The sequence below is a fragment of the Peromyscus maniculatus genome, chromosome 4 (assembly GCF_049852395.1).
Source record: "Peromyscus maniculatus bairdii isolate BWxNUB_F1_BW_parent chromosome 4, HU_Pman_BW_mat_3.1, whole genome shotgun sequence".
Classification (NCBI taxonomy): domain Eukaryota; kingdom Metazoa; phylum Chordata; class Mammalia; order Rodentia; family Cricetidae; genus Peromyscus; species Peromyscus maniculatus.
Window position 1 is genome coordinate 65,217,785 of NC_134855.1, and position 5,807 is coordinate 65,223,591.

The following is a 5,807-nucleotide window of genomic DNA, read 5'->3' on the forward strand; positions in this document are numbered from 1 at the left end:
TGGCCTATGCAATGCTCATACTGGCCCATCTTCAAATGTCCATGATCATTTCCCTAAGGTCTTTTGAGACATGCCTAAGTATATTTAGAAATATGAATATTTAGACATATTTAGAAATTTTAGACAAATTGAGAAATAAACGATACCATGAATTTCCAATTTAGTTCTCACTGACAGCTCTAGCAGTACTTTGTGCTATTTCCTTCAGTGTGTGTCACTGAGGTAATACATTTTCATTTTATTTTATTGTATGAGTGTGAGTGTTTTACCTGCATCAGTATATGTCCTCTACATGTGTTCAATGACTTCAGAAGCCCAAAGAGGGAGTGAGAAGCCCAGACTGGAGTCACAGAAGATTATGATTAACCACCTGAACCTGGGACTTCTGCAAGATCAGCAAATGCTCTTAACTGCTAAGAAATCTCTTCAGCTTCAAAGTAGCACTTAACATGACTATTTTAATGAAGTTGAGGATAATTTCAATTCACGTTTTTTTTAATGTTTTCTTTGCCATCTATTTCTATCCTAACTTTCCTTGAAGATTTATGAAGATAAGTGCTTCATAATCTTTTTAGCTGTGACCTGTTTCTTTAGAAGAGAGAAAACTCATAAGCTTCATGTCAACATTAATAACTAAAATAAAGAAATATAAAGGAAAAAAAAAGACTTAAGGCTCCATGCAAGACTGTGGGGAAGAGAAATGAGGGACTATCCCCATGAGGTGAGCAACATGAACAATGGTCCCCAGGTGGGACAAAGGGACAGTTTGTAGCACAGATTAAAAAACAAGGATTTCTAGTCATTAACACCAGGATGTAAGTGTTGTTTTCTTCAGTAGCTCTTGGATGTATAATTTATTAGCACTGTTTTATTCTTTTAGCTGTGCAATTTATCTAGAAATACTGAATTGCTGATTAATAACATGGATTTAAAAAGTCTTAATATTTGTTCAAATTGCAGTCACTATGACTATATGAGAATTTGCGATTTTAATTATCGGTTATTTCAATAATACTTTAATATCTTTGTTAATTAGTGTACGTGTGTAGGTGTACAAACACACAGATTAATGAATTTGACTTCAGTAGTCCTGAAAGAAAATCTTAAAATAGAATTTTAGAATTAATTCTATGAATAATCACCTGTGAGTCAATTTTAACCTAGTCTACTTCTAAAACAGTATTGCTATCACTAATACAGTAAACAGCTGCTCTTTCTGTATTTCCTGTTGTTCTTTATAGCCTTTTAGTTTATAAATTATACCATTTTAATCTTTAATATCATTGTATATTACAAAACACATTCCTAAAAACATTTCATGTAGTAAAGCCTGTATCTATTGTGTTTTCTGTAAGTAAGCTCATTAACAGCCTCAGAAACAACCACATAGTGAGCATGCATTTCTAGTTGTGAGTTGATTGTACCATCTTCAGGGCAACAGAGTCAGTAATGTGCTATGCCCTAGCATTTGAATTATAGGAAACCTAGCTGTGGATGGCATTGCTTTCTCAATTCTAACAGTGTGTGTGTGTGTGTGTGTGTGTGTGTGTGTGTGTGTGTGTGTGTGTGTAAGTGAGTTATTTTTTTCTCTAGATACAATTTTAGAGTCTACACATTCTATGAGACACTGTGATCATTCAAGATCACAGCTAAATTTCTATATCCCTGTAATAAATGTCTATATATAATAAATAATTATATGTAATATAATTATTATATAATAAATATTCTATCAATTCCTTTTTTGTTTCATGAAACTAAGGAATTTTTATTAGAAGCAAAAGTAACTTCATTAGGGTTAAAGGGATCATGAAATTATAATGTATAAAACCAATTTAAAGGAAAACGAACATTGCCATCCAAAGCAGCTGCTGCATCACTGCAATCATCAAATGGCTGAAGCTCAGTTTTACTCAATCTACCATAGCAACCTTCATCATCACAGGCACTGTAGTAATTCTCACAAGTAGAAACTATTACATTTAGTAGCTGCGTTTTTTTCAACATACGAATTTCACAAATGAAATAATTTCTAAATGAAAAAACCTAGTCTTACATAGTATTTAGTAAGTATTAAAAATGTCAAAGGTAATAACATATCCCATGTTTTCTGTTATTAAAAGGCAATAATGAGAAAAAGAAAAAGTGACCCAGGAGGCCTAAAATTGTGAAAAAGCTGGCACACATCTGTGATACCAGCACTGGGGTGAATGAGACAGATCCACCTAATGCTAACCTGGCCTACATAATAAGACCTGGCTCAGAAAATGTACACCTAAAATAAAAATGAAAGAATATAAAACGAGAGGGTAAAAAACAGGAAGAAACACAAACATGAACAAGGTAAGAGAGAAGGGAACACTATCTAGGAGAGGAGCTGTTGGAAGACAGAGACTGAGGAAGGAAAGAAAGATTAAATGAAATCAGAAAAAGTCCAAGCCACTGGTGCATTTCTTAGGGGCAGCCTTATCAGCATTTACTTCTCTGAATCTGGCTCATTTCTTAAAGTAGTCTAAATGGCACAAATACATCAACTCAGGAAGCTTGATCAAATCCAGAGTGGAATGAAAGAATGAGCAGAATTCTGTACTTAAACATCTGTAACAGAGTTTGAGGCTGGGAGCAAATTTATCTGTATTTTCAAATTCCTGGCATGCTATTCTTTGAAATTTTGGAACAATAAATCAGCATGCCTAGTAATTTTTAGAAGCTTCAAAATTATGAAAGGTTTAAATATATTTCTAACAGTTTTTTAGAACCTATTATTTGGGTAAATATGATTCATCTTCAAAAAGTAAAATATACTCATTGAGTAGTTCTATAGAGAACTACAGCTTACAGGAATATTCAAACATTGGAAAACAGTTTAAAATTTTGATCTCCCAGTAAGGCAACCATACATTATGGAATCACATTAGGGACTGCCCAACATAGCTGTCCATGAACATGTGAGTGTATAACTGAAATATAGAACAAATATAAAATAGAACATTATTTCATTCTAAAGAAATCTGAAATCACAAAATTTGTAAGAAAAATGGGTGGACTTCAAATGTATATTATTAAGTGAGATCACCCAATCTCAGAAATAAAATAACTGTATGCTCTCTCATGAAATACTCATCCAAATAAAAAATTGCTCATTAAGCATTCTTTCTGCAGATGTTTTCAGAAAAGAATGAATAAAGGTTCTCAGATATGCCCCATTTAAAGTGTGATTATTTCGTTTTTCTTTCTTTTTTAAATTTCATTTTGTAATTTCAAACTTTCAGTCCCATGAAATAAGCTTGTTCACAGTGTTCAAACACCAGTGAAATGTTTACAGATTATTGTTATTAAGTGTGTGGGAAGACTTTAAGATCTGAAGTCACCCAGTTAATGAATCCTGGTCAAGTTCATAGACATAAATACTAGAACAAAATATTTAACATATTTCATGATTCAATGGGTCTAATAGTAAATAACCTACCTATGTCACTAGGGGATCTATATTCACTCTAATTAAGAACAATTGCTAAAGAAGTATCCAAATGGAGACTTACCAATTCATTTCATGTTCCTTTTCTATTTCCCATTGATTGTGTTGGTGGAATGGTTTTGTTTAACTAGAGGAATGTCATAAATTTATATTCTCCTCCTGTGTCTGCCCAGGAAAGCAAGCACACAATGTATTCACATGAGACCTAGACTTGCTGCATCCAGGTGGATCTCTTGAGCATTGCTACACACTTATGAAGGTGCTAATTCAGAATGCAAAACTTTTCCATTCACCAATTCCAGTAAGAGTGTATTCTCCACGGTTGTGGGGCTACAGGGTGTGGGATATTGTTGAGAACTTCCCTGGGGCCAAAACAATATGCTTTTCCCCAGCAGACTAAACCTTCGTAATAATCATCTACTGTATTTTTCCTTCTTTATCATTTGAGCCTCAAATACCTGATATCATCAAATTTACAGGAATTAGAATATATGAACTTCTAGCAAACTGAGTCAAAGTTAATCTGTAGATTCAGTTTCTCAGCAAGAGACATTTTGAGACCAGAAAATTCCTCCTAGAATCAGAAAAAAATTCACCTAGGTTCAAATTATGCTGAAATTATTTTCAATTTCTACAACATGCATATTGAAGTAATGGTTTACTGTGTTTAAATCATAAATTATTTTAAATTTGTATGATTCCCTGTGTAACTAGCATGGCTCATTTCTAATACGCCCAGCTTTTTCTTTAATTATTCCACAGTGCAACACACCGCACACATGATACCATGGCAAGACACAATGACCATAACAAAGCTTGTAAATAAGTTTGCTCTTTATTCATGGGGCTTTAGTTTTGAAATAGCCAAACTGCATGCATGTAGGGAACATTGAGGAATAAATCCCAGTATCTTTAGCAAATGGCTTCCAGACTGTCTTATATTGTTCACTATCCAATCCTGATGCTTATTGACTTCTCTACAGCCTCTCATGGACACCATAATCATTCAGAGTAATATTTCTTCTCTTGTATAATTTTTTATTTCCTCATTGTGTATGTTACACAAACACACACACACACACACACACACACACACACACACACACACACACACGTATACCTGTATACCACATAACAACATTCTTTCTGGTCAGGATTCTCAGAGCAGCTTATTTACAGTAATAAATTGAATTGAATATATAAGTAACAAGAGCTATAAGGACACACACAATTTTTCTACAAGAGGAGTTCTGGTTCTCAGCTGCAGATTTTAGAAATAAACTGTCAGCACGGAAATCCACAGAGATACCCCCACAATAGACTACTGGCAATGGTCGAGAGACAGCCGGAACTGACCTACTCTGGTGATGGAATGGCCAAACACCTTAATAGTCATACCAGAAACCCCATCCAAGGACTGAGGGATCTGCATGCAGAGATCCACGGCTAGGCCCCAGGTGGAGCTCCAGGAGTCTAAATAGCGAGAAAGAGGAGACCAAGGTTGGATAAAGCACAGGGACAAATAGCCAAATGAATGGAAACACATGAACTATGAACCAAAGGCTGAGGGGCCCCCAGCTGGATCAGGCCCTCTGAACAGGTGAGACAGCTGATTGGCTTGATCTGTTTGGGAGGCATCTAGGCAGTGGTACAGGGTCCTGTGCTCATTGCATGAGTTGGCTGTTTGAAACCTGGGGCTTATGCAGGGACGCTTGGCTCAGTCTGGGAGGAGGGGACTGGACCTGCCTGGACTGAGTCTGCTAGGTTGATCTCAGTCCTGGGGGAGGCTTTGCCCTGGAAGAGGTGGAAATGGGGGGTGGGCTGGGGGGAAGGGGAGAGGGACAGGAGGGGGGAGAACAAGGGAATCCGTGGTTGATATGTAGAACTGAATGGTATTGTAAAATAAAATAAAAGGAAAAAAAAAAGAAATAAACTGTCAGAATAAAGAAGTGTCAATTAAAATTTCACCATTACCCCCAAAGAATGATAAAAACAGGTCTTCAGTCCTAGCACTTGGGTGGTGAAGTTAGAAGGACTGAGAATTAAACGCAGTTATATCGTTTAAGGTTACTGTGAGTTACATGAGACATTATCTTCAATAACTGTACATGAAAACCAGGCTTGACCAAAACACTTAAATTTCTGGTCATAGAAGGTCTATAGGTATGGCTACTTACTTTTGTTGTTGTTCAGTTGGTTGGTTTTTTGCTTTTTTTGAGACAAGGTTTTTCTGTGTAGCCCTGTCTGTCCTGGAACTCACTTTGTAGGTTAGATTGGCCTTGAACTCACTGAGATCCATCTGCCTCTGCATCCCTAGTGCTGGAACTAA